Source organism: Mauremys mutica, chromosome 4 (assembly GCF_020497125.1).
Source record: "Mauremys mutica isolate MM-2020 ecotype Southern chromosome 4, ASM2049712v1, whole genome shotgun sequence".
NCBI lineage: Eukaryota > Metazoa > Chordata > Testudines > Geoemydidae > Mauremys > Mauremys mutica.
The window spans coordinates 29,170,080-29,182,172 of NC_059075.1; positions in this window are offsets into that span (position 1 = coordinate 29,170,080).

A 12,093-nucleotide genomic window follows, 5' to 3' on the forward strand; every position below is an offset into this window, starting at 1 on the left:
GCTAGCTTTGCAGCTCCTTTTATATGGCCCTCCTAGACCCTGATAGGCTGCAGGAAGCAGCCTGTCTCCAATTGACTGCTCCCCATGCAGCCTCTCTTGGTTGCTTGGAGGACTCAACTCCTTTGCTCCTTTCTGAAATGCCTCCAGCAAGGGGCGGCTGAGCCTGGTACACCCCATCATATTTACCACTTTAATCTTGTAAATAACTCTTTCTTTTTTTTTACTTAATAAATCTTTGTATAGTTTATTATAGGATTGTCAAGAAGCATTGTCTTCAGTGTGAGATCTAAGGTGAAATTGACTTGGGGTAAGTGACTGGTCCTTTGGGACCTGGAGTAAACTGAATATTGCTGTGATTCTTGGTATAAGGAACTAGCTATCGCAAAGGTACACTCACCTTGGTGGTTAGATAAAGCGGAGTACCCCACCACAATGGGAAAGGGAATAAGGCAGTTTTATATGCATATAACTGTATCCACACTTGGGTTTGCACTGATTTAACTATTTTGGTTTAAAAAAAAATCACACCCCTAAATTATAGTTAAATCCAGTCCAAAAACTGTGTGTAGACCAGGCCTGAGTAGCCCCTTACTCTCCTAGAAGTCTCAGTGGAGCAATACACAAAGTAAAGGCTGGGTCTACACACAGGAAGAATTTGCACTGGTATTAGTATGTCAGTTAGGGGTGTGATTTTTCAGTGAAATAGTTATACCATTAAAACCCTTTGACATCCTTTCTTGAATGTTTACAAAGTGGCTCACATATAGTGGTCACTGCTGTAAATGGATTATAATACTTTTATCATCCATAATTGTTGTGTCAATGTTATTTGCTGCATACTGTGGGGTTTGTTTGTTGTTTTTTTTAAATCCCTAACAAGAATGTCAGCTTAGCAGACATGGCAGCCCTTCCTTTTCCCAGGATATCATAAAGCATAAGCATTCTGAAAGTTACTCCACTGCCAGCTCAAAAGATTGACCTCGATGTCCTGTCCTTTATAATAATCTTTAAAATCCATCATCTGCAAACTAAGTTTAAGTCAGAAACCTAATTAGTAACAGAGAAAATGAACAAACAAGCTAGGGGGAAAGAATCTCATGCAGGTGGCCAGAGCTTCCCTGAATAATTCCTTGTGCAGTGGTCATGCTTCAGAAATTTAATTCTCCATAATTTCATTTAGAATGGGGAAAAAAAACATAAGTAAAGTGATATAGGATTTCGTTTAGCTTTTGACAGGCACATTCATCTAAGGTTTGTCTGTAATAGCTGAAGCTACCGAACATTGCTTCCAAAACATTTACTGGTGTGAAACAAGAAGCAATACGACATATGGGACCTACTCGGCATTTATGTCCCCTATTTTTGTCTATCAAGAAGCAGCATAAAAAATAAATCTCCCTGCTGCCAAGTTGATTGTATTAATCTGATTTCTGTGGTACTTTAGGCTTGATTGCTTTCTGATTCTTGTTTATTATAAGTGGTCTTAAAGTAGCTGAAATTACAGCTACTGTTCAGAAGACAAAGGGGAGACCACTTGAATCTGCGGTGGGTGGCGTGTTTCATTGCTTTAATTAAAAGTTGTTCTAAAATGCCAAACGCTTCTGCTGTAATTTCATGTCCCTTGAGTGCAAAAAAGTGTGCTTTGCCATTCAGACTATTTGGACACTTGTATTGGCTCTCAGAGCTTTTCAGAAGTTCTGTCACTTATCCACACTGAGGCACAGAACCAATTAAAAGATTTGAAATTTCCTTTCGGCCTTGAAAATCCTCTCCATGCTGGAACTATGTTTACCTTTGTGCAATACTTCAAAGATCACCCATTTTAGATTAGTGCACCTACAGATGGGAGATTGCACTTACAGAAGCGTATGGGGGAATTAGATGCCCAACTCCAGCTGCTTTTTTCATGAAAATGGAATATCTAACTTCCCTTTGTGCCTTAACTAGAGGAAAACAGTCTCGCACTTGTTTGCCCTTCCCCCATGAGGTGTCAGCAAGCTTACCTTTCCCGCGCTCCATTCCATGTGATATCTAGGGCATGATTACTTCATATATGGCCACAAGCTGCTAGCTACAAGGTCATGCCTTCAGAGAATGATCAGCCAATAAGAGTTTTTTCTGGCAAGGTAAGTCTTGCAACTAGATATCTAGCTATAACTTTTAATAAGAGGAGTTTCTGCTGAAATAGTCAGAACTGAAATTATTAGCTTTTATCTGTTTTTCCCAAATTAGTTGCTAGTCAGTTTCAGATCCACTGACCTCTGTACTCCTATTAACTTTCAATCCAAACCAGGGTCAAAAAAATGACAATACCCTTCCAGTCTCAACCCCTACCCTCAAATTGTGCAGCTTTGAAAATGATGATCATCCTTTTTTTCTTGTATGCTTTTATCAGCAATGCAATAGTTAACTTTGAAACCTAATGGTGACGCTTTAAATGTTAGCACAATTTTGAGATGAAATCTCCATCTTCCTAAAAGGATTGGGAAGGGAGAACAACTCTGCTTTCACACTCTGCTTCCCTCCATTCCCAGCCAATTGCTCCAAAAGCATAGGTCAGACCAGTTGTTCAAAAGGAGACTCTTGATTATCTGTTTGTAATTTTAGGGCCTTTATCCCGAGATCCAGCCAAAAGGAAGCATCATCATACACATGTGGCCTGACATTCTCTCCAGTAAGCAGCAGTGGTTCATGCATGCTCCCCAGTATATTATACAATCCTGTAAGCTATCCAGCTCCCCCACCCATGAGACTTAAATTTTCACTGGAAAATCAATATGCTTCAATGGCAATTTTTTTCTTATGACAGCGGTATTGTGAGTACCATTAATACCTTATTGATATTAATATGGGTGGACCAAGGAGGCTGTGTAAGATCAAGGTCCATATTGGACTGAAAATAGGGTTCAGATTAAATGTTATCAGTTTAGAAGTATTAGGTTTAAACAGCACTAGGTTTCAAATATCATGCTAGCAGAATCTTGTGAGTTACTTTTGAATAGTGGAAATTTCACAAGCTCAGCTGTTCTCTGCATCCAAATGGGAACCAAAAAATAGACTCCCTCCAATTTTAGATCCAGCCTGCAACCAAAAACCACAGGGATAAATTGGATCTGGAGAGTCAAATATGAAACCCATTAAAATTCAAAGGGTTTTGGATTGGAGGTTCCAGTTTTGGCTCTTCTCTGTTGTTTGCATCAGCAGCTGTATCCCTTTCAAGCCAAAGCTTTGAATAAAGAGACTGAGCAACATGTCTTAACACAGAGCCCCCAGCCTGCTAGCCCCTCTGTTGCACAGTGTGCAAGGGTTAATAGGAATGTAAACATCCCAAGATCAAAGCTTTGTGAAAGGTCAGTCCCTAGTCTCCAAAACTTTCCATTACTGAGGGGAGTGAGTCACTGTCAGGCTCAGTGCTTGCCAAATCCTTCTCTGGAGGTCAGAACTGTGCAAACCTTACAGTTTTCACCTGCTGAAATCTGAACAGAGAAGTGAGGAGCTCAGCTGATTTAATCTTCCCTCTAGTCAGTTTTTCCCCTGGGAATCACCAGCCCATCCCCCTAAACAACAAAATAAAAATTAGAGTCAGAATCATTGCTTTCCTTTTCAGAGGGCACCCAGGGAACATAGATCACAGCCAGAGCATCTTCATTTGCTAGCAGGTACATTCCTGGTGACAGAGGGTAATTGCTTCTATAAAGCAATTATAAAGCTTCTATAAAGTGTAAAGTAAGCACCCTGAGGGTGTGGTAAAATCAGCACAAGTGTGCATAGGCCTAAATCTTGCCGTCCTTACTCAGGCAAAACAATCTGTTGCCTTCGTAAAGGAGTGTTGCCCAAAGAAGGATTGCAGGACTGGACACACTGTTCCTGGAAAGCTGCTCCCAGTTCAGCATGCTCCTGTTTCTCCTCTATCATGGAATTTTCCCTTTGATGGAACCAAAGCTAACAAGTACGGCCCCCAGTGCTTCGAGCATTCCCGTGCAGAGGCCCACAGCCCACTGTGTAAGGCAATGACATGAAGTACATGGGCCTATGAACATCAATCTGATCCAGAGCTACATTAGGACTCCCAGCAACTTCAAATGCCATTTCCTTACAAGGAGCAATACTTACCTGCAAAAATGGCACAATGTTGACTAACCCAGGTGTCTTTCTTTCCAATGCTTTCATCTCAAGTCTTTGGAACGATATTGTGGTCAGGGGCGGCTGTAGGCACCAGCAAAGCAAGCACCTGCTTGGGGCAGCCCATTTGCAGGGGTGGCAGGGATCTAGCACCGGAGCTGAGAACCAACAGGGGGCTCTGGGAGCTGTAGTTCCTTGGTTAGCTCCCTGCCTATAGAGCCAGCCCTGGATCAGGGAAGAACTACATTTCCCAGCATTCCTTGGCCACTACCAACTGGAAAGGAAGGAGGGGGACCTCATGCGGCAGCGTGCTGTGAATGGTAGGGAGACCATATTTTAACATTCAAAAAACAGGGCACTCCACGGGGAGGGAAGCCCCACCCTGCCACCAGCCACTCCCTCCGACTGGCCCCCACAGAAACCCCAACCCATCCAACTCCCCCCCGCTCCCTGTCCCCTGGTCACCCCCTCCCGGGACCCCTGCCCCTAACTGCCCCCAAGGAGCCCACCCCCTATCTAAGCGCCACTGGTCCTTGTCCCCTGATTGCCCCCTCCCGGGACCCCTGCCCCTAACTGCCCCTTGGGGCCCCACCCCTATCTAAGCCTCCCTTCTCCTTGTCCCCAACTGCCCCCTCCTGAGACCCCCCCCAACTTCCCCCCTAGGACCCTACCCCCTACCTGTCCCCTGAGAAACCCCTGGGACTCCCATGCCTATCCAACCGCTGCCTGTCCCCTGACTGCCCCCCCCGAACCCCTGACCCATCTAACCCCCCCTTCTCCCTGCCCCTGACTGCCCCCCCGAACTTCCGTCCCATCCAACCCCCCCGATCCCTGTCCCTTGACTGCCCCCCTGAACCCTCTACCCCTTCTCCAACCCCCCAGCCCCCTTACCGTGCCACTCAGACCAGCGTGTCTGGCTCTGTGCAGCGCCAGACACGCTGCTGCATACATGCTGCCGTGCTCCCTCATGGAGCCCACAGCCCCCCCTCCCCCCCCACACACAGCACCTGCCTTCCAGATTTGAACACCTCAAAATTCAGGAATGCTCAAGCTCAGTTTGGGCAGCTGTTACTTCATTTCTCCCAAATCAAATGTACTGATCCACTGTAACTTGCTGTAGAAAAATTTTTGTAGGATAAAATTGAGCAAGAAACGCTTCCCAGTGGTTATTAGGACTGGAATTGCTATTTTCAACAGCCATTGTTTGTTTGTTTAAAAGGAAGACAGTGATATTGCATTAGCAAATTCCCCATAGAAAGAAAGAGTGGAACAAAAGAATAATAAAGGCACCTCAACTTTTCCTCATTTATGGAGGACAGTGTTATAATATGCATCCAGATAGCCTCCAATCACACAAGCTGAAAATTGTTCCACTTTACTGCAGCTCTGTAACCATATGGGAACCAATCCTGTCTGTGTTTTGTGCACATCCAAAATTCCGGCTGAATGACCCGCCCCAGGAGCGAGTTACCAGTAACCCTAGGCTGCGGCGGAAGGAGAGTGCAGATGGTGGCGGGGGAGAGCCCAGGGCTGGGCAGCAGGAGGTGTGTGATGGGGCACTGGTGGGGGGCAAGTGGGGACCCCAGGGCTGGGGTGGCAGGGGGTGTGGGTGGCAGGGGAGAGCCCAGGGCAGGGGCAGCACGGGGGTCTGGGGGGGTAGCCCAGGGCTGGGACGGGGAGCAGCCAAAAATTTTTTTGCTTGGGGCGGCAAAAAACCTAGAGCCGGCCCTGACTGTGGTTACGTTAAACAAACCTACATTGAAACCTTACCTGACTGTGGTTTGAAACATTACCTGCCCTCCTCCAAAAACTAACAATTGGCTAGAAACCCTAAAAATTAACAATTCCATTAAGGCTCTAGCTGGAACTACTGGCAGTGCCCCACCTCACATGGATCTCCAGGAACTATTGTATCGCAAGCAGACACAAAGCTTCCAGAGATCCTGTGAGGCACAAGAATGGCACCACTCTTCACAAGGATACAGATGGCTCCTCCACCTCTCCCTTGCACAGGCCTGGTTACAGATGTTGGCCCCTCCTTGGCCATGCAGCTGTGAGGGACAGGGGAGGGCAAAGCCAGGGTCTCCCTGCCTCTTCCACCGCACCCTGCTTTTAGAGTGTTAGTACGGTGACTCCAGTTGTGTCTGGCCCATAAACAGAGGGGAACTGGCTCCAGATACAGTCAAACCTCGCAATAACGCACCCCGCCATAATGCGAAATCGCATATAATGCGATAATAGGTTGGCTCCCCTTTAAGGCATAATACAGTACTGTACCAGTGGTCCCCAACACCATGGCAGGGGAGAGAAGCTGCAGCCCTGCGCCTGCCAGGAACAGAGAACTCCGAGGCTGCGGGCGCCGGTGCTCTCTGTCCCCGGCAGGTGCGGGGCTGCGGCTTCTCTCCGGCTTCAAGAGGAGCCGCGGTTCCCCACCTGCCGGGGACAGAGAACTCTGAGGCTGCGGGCACCGGTGCTCTCTGTCCCCGGCAGGTGCGGGGCCGCGGCTTCTCTCCCGCTTCAAGAGGAGCCGTGGCTCCCCACCTGCCGGGGACAGAGAACTCCGAGGCTGCGGGCACCGGTGCTCTCTGTCCCCGGCAGGTGCGGGGCCGCGGCTTCTCTCCGACTTCAAGAGGAGCCGTGGCTCCCCACCTGCCGGGGACAGAGAACTCCGAGGCTGCGGGCACCGGTGCTCTCTGTCCCTGGCAGGTGTGGGGCCACAGCTTCTCTCTGGCTTCAAGAGGAGCCGCGGCCCTGCGCCTGCCGGGGACAGAGAACTCCGAGGCTGCGGGTGCCGGTGTCTCTGTCCCCGGCAGGCGGGGGGCCGCGGCTCCTCTCCCCTGCTGGGCACTAGGCACTAGGGGCACTAGGCGATGCACATCAATGCACCGCGTTGGGGACCACTGACAAACTGACTGGCTTGAAACCCCGCTATACCGCGACCCCACACTTAGCGCAATGGAAGTTTTTGGACCCCAAACATGGCGTTATAGCAGGGTTTCACTGTATATTCTAACCAGCACTCAGCCACAGTTGGGCCCGAGGAGTAACACGGTAAACAGAGGAATAGCTTGGGGCCAAACAGAGCCATGTTGTGTTGCTGTGGATTTAGTTTCCCAGCCACATCATTCCGCTCAGCTTTGTGACACTTGAGGCAATTTTATTAAATTCCCTACTCCTAATGTCCTCATTTGAAGCAAAGCATCTTCAGCAGCTTAACGTTTGATCTCAGCATCACAAATGGGGAAAATCAGCAGCTGTCCTGTGATTCAAAAGGAACAGAATAATTACCCACTGGGGCTGTTTGTTCAGTATGTAGATGGGCGAATCGAATGAATGATTGGACAATACAGATCAATTAAGCATACCTTAGGTAATATAATGAATGTGCAAATTAGTATCTATTAGGTGAATCAGACGTAATTCACTTTTGACCGGAATGTTAAAAAATATTATAGCTACAAAGATTGTTGCTGAAAAGGTTTGGGGATGGGAACTGTCAGATAGAAGTTGCTCTTCTTAAGCTCTGGGGCTCAAATCACTGAAGATTTATCGAACCCTTGGAGCAGGTTTTTGCTCTTGGTTTGTACAACTCTCACTGGATCATAACCAATCATTAGCGATGGGACTGAGGTATAAGGTTCTGATCAGGGTCCAGAGAGCTACAGTGTTTGCTGGAGCAGAGATGTGGACGGGCACGGGGAAGGAAGGACGAGAAGAAGAATGTTACAAAATTTGAAAGCTGCCACTAGGAAATCAGCTGGCATAATAACGTAGCTGCCCCCGGAGCACTTTCTATAAATGCTTTGAAAATCCCTAAGAAGCGCTTGGATTAAGTGATACAGTATTTAGTACAGATAAAGACAGTCCTAGAAAGTTCAGCGGCTCAGCAGCCTGGTCACCTAACGGCTGGGGGCTGCTGAGAGCAATGTACCCAGCAATGGCTCTTTGCACACCTCCTGGAAGTTTCAAAGCACATTCCCTGCAGTGGCAGGCACCAAGTGCTAGCATGGGCACATGCCTCCCACCTACACCCTGTAGGTGTGCACCATAGCACTGGCCAACCCCACCCCTTTGTGTGGGTGCTTTGGCTCCAGCATGGGTGCCCTAGAGGAAAGGGGTTCCCCTCTGCTTTGTCCTCCATCTCATACACCCACACAGGGCCAGCCACAATTGGCTCCCATTGCACTCCTATTCAGTAGCCAGGTTTAGTTATAGATCCCATGTTCTTCTTAGCTCAAGACTGCTGGTCATCCAGGGATACTCCGCCGCCCCCCTCCCCCAGGGAATAAGGAGGAGGCAGGGCCACGTAGGGTGTGGAGCACAGAGGAAGTGAAGGAGGCAGGATGCATGGGGGCATGCTACCCCTTCCCAATGTTGGCAGGGCTGATCCTATGCCCCTAGGAGCACTGCATCATCCCCAGCACTGTCCTGTTCCTTAATGGCACAATCTCGGCTTTAATAAACACATCTGCATGAGGAAGACTAAGGCATGGCAGCATTTGTTAAACAGCATTCAATATAATGCACATCTATAATCGGCTAACGCTAGAACCTATATATGCTCTGATATCATTTGCCTTCATCACATCCTCACTGTGACAGTCCTTATCCCTCACAAGCTAAAAGTACTGGGCCAGATCCACAGCTGGTGTAAATCTGGGTAGCTCCATTGATTTACACCAGCTGAAGAGCTAACCCTTTGTCAGCATTTATACATAATTTCCTCGAGTCCAGCAGCATAACACAGGTAAAGTTTTCAATTAATAATAACGATTTTTTAACTATGGGTTATTTATAGTCAGCTTTATTGACATTTTCCTTTGAGGCAAAAATTCTCAGGTTCGGAAACGCTTTTGTAAAGAACCTGACTGCCAGTCATTTGATTTCACGGGAAAGCCGTAGAGCTGTCAGAAAAGCAAACCTGCCCAAAGAAAGACCTACCTATGACATTTTTACTGTGTGTGTAAAACTTTACAGACACGCTGTTGTACCTTTTTGAAAGGATCTAAAATATCAATCAGCCTAACCGTTTGTGTTTGCCCCGCTACTGAATTATACCTAGACAACGCTGACCTCGAGTTACACTATGTCCATCAAACTCAGAGCTTCTCAGCCCACAGTCATGGTTTGTCAGGTTTGATGGGCAACTGGTTAAATACAATACCAGAGTGTAATGTTAGCCGGCGCAGCTCACAGATCGCTCAATAGTGAATTAGGATATTAGTAACATTTATCAAACGCAGCAAAATATTGGCAATGAATTGAATAATTTTCCGTCATTTGGATCACAGATTTTTTTTTTATGTAAAGTTTCCTTAGCAGTGAGTGAAAAACCAGCCACTTACGAAAATAGTGCTTTTGGCTTTACTATTTGTACATACAGGGCAATAAATATGGCTTATTCACTGCTGAAAAAATACTAAGCACTTTTGCCCTACACCCTGGCTCCTACTGGACTGGAACTGAACCCCTTGGAGCTAGTCAGTTCCAGCAGACCTTCCTTCCTCCCACTTGGTCCCGCACCAAAAGCATTTCTGGCACCAGCCTCTAACCTCCCAGAAGCAACCACAGGAGGGGGCAGCAGCTGCAGTTGGAACTTGGGGAGCACCAGGCCCTCTTCAGCCTTGGGTAATGTCAGAACTCTTTTCTCTTAACTTTGCACACCACCACTTGCTGTTCTGCTTCCTGTCTCTCCCAGCCTACACCTGCCAACCATACACCTTGCCCATCTCATCTCCCTCTGCTTCCCTCTTACATCCTTTTTCAGATCCAAACTCTTTCACCAGAAGTGAACAGTAATTCTAGATGTATATCACTGTAGCTGGAAGAAGTGTCTCCCCACAACCTTTCCTCCTAAACATGCACACACAACCTCTCCACCTAAGCAGGGACCTGTCCCCCACATTCTAAACGTGTGACATTGTGGGCCATAGTCTTGACAGCATAGGTGCCGGAACTAGCAGTAGCACTGCCTGGCTTGACATGGTTTCCATCAGAGACAGGGTTTACTTTACAGATTGGTTCAATGGTTCTCAGCACCTCCACTATACACATTGTTCAGCGCCCCTGCTTGACAGTGTCCTAACCTGGTTTTAGGCCTAACACCAAGTTGAAGATCCACTCTGTTCACCAAAGCTGGGATTTTTAAAGGGGTTTAAGGGAAAGTCAATGGGGGTTGGGTATGGAATGCCCTTTGGCCCCTTTGACAATCCCAGCCTAACTGGAGAGCCCACTACTGTGGGTCAGATTTCTTGGGACTTTATGGGGGTGCACAATGGAAGAGCAAAGTGAAAATAGCCTTCCTGCCCCACCCTGGCACAGCCTGAAAAAGGGCCTGGAAGAACTGCAATCCCTGGGCTCTTGTGACCCTCTCAACTGTAATGAGGCTGCACAGGCTGTAGTTTAGAGAAGCATTTGGCCTCACGACAGGTTTATCACTCCCCTGGCACATCAGGCCATATTGCATCATCACGTTTTAAGCAGAACTGAAAAAATGATGACATACTATGGCCCCTGGTTAGGACTTTTAACCAGTGACAAGTCTGTAATTAGATGTCACTGAATGGGCCAGATATGCTGTCAGAGTATAAATTAAAATCAACTGGAACACCATTTTAGCTGAAGTGTATTTTTCGATGTGAATAAAACTGTGAGGTGTTTAAAGACACTTGTGCAGAAAATTAAGTAACTCAAGGTGCTCAGTGCATCCGATAACCTTGCCATGCAGGACACAGCGTTATGTAATTTGCCAGTTGTGCTGCCTACATTGTGGTTTTTAACAGTCATTTGATCCCAAGTGCTTTGTCTTGTGTTTGAAAATTTCACAGTTCAGTGCAAAATAAATTGATTCTTTTACTAGGTCAGCTGTGGTGTAACAGCCAGTGATTTAAGAAGCTTATCACAACATATGACCAAATGCTATTTCTAAGCTCCAGCTCTTTAAGAGTACCCAGAAGAGAGACCACAGCAATCCAAACTGACTCTTCTTGACACATGCACAAAGAGATACGAATTCTGGGAGCATAACAGAACAAGAAGATTAGTTTGTGTTATTTGGTAGCATTTTTATGGAACACCAAATGTTATTTACTTCCTAATCTGCCTGCAAAATACAAAGATTTGCTACTCTGAGCTATTTCAGAGATAATATGAATGACTCGCTTGAGCATATTACCCTCAAGTAGCCTAAAGATATATTTTAAACGCTTTAAACACAATTAAAGTAGATCATTCTCTTCTCCTTAAGGCTGCCTACATTGTTTCCAGAGATATATATTACATTTGACTTGGCTAGATGTGTGCTTTAACATGTAGTGTATACAAGGTGCAATTTTTTAGTGTATGAACTATCAGTATTAGCCGGCATTATTAAAAATATCCCGAATAATCTGTCACTTATGTCATCCCCCTTGGGGTTATTTGTTCATTTTGATTTTATGCCTTCTTCCAAGCTGTCCCTTATGCTGGAATGAATATAGCTTCCCAATTCATATATTCAGTTCTCACTGCCCTGCTTCAAAAAGACCCATTTGTTCCATGATGCATTTTGATTATAGTTAAAGATGGACCAATACCAAAGCCTTAAGATACTGACATTCAGATCTTACCTTTCTAGGGTGCTGAGTCAAAACTGTATCCAAACTCCCCCAAACTTTGGAAGAGTCTGGATGTGAATCTGGATGCAAACTCTGCAGCTCTGACCCATTTCTAATTTTATGGACTGTCCACCAGCACATTTTGCATTACATTGTTCTGTTCTGTAACTCTGGGTGGTTAGGCCTCTGGGGCAGGTTATGCACAGTGCTGCCTACACTTATCGCACAATAGAAATGATAATGATTGAGCAAATGTGGTTCTGCTCTGGAAGGTAACTCTGTACAAGTAACGTTGTGGAGCTCAATGGTTGTCTTTCAGTGACTCCAGATCACGTATATTCCCTTTCCAAGTAAACTTGTAGGGTTTTTCCTAGCT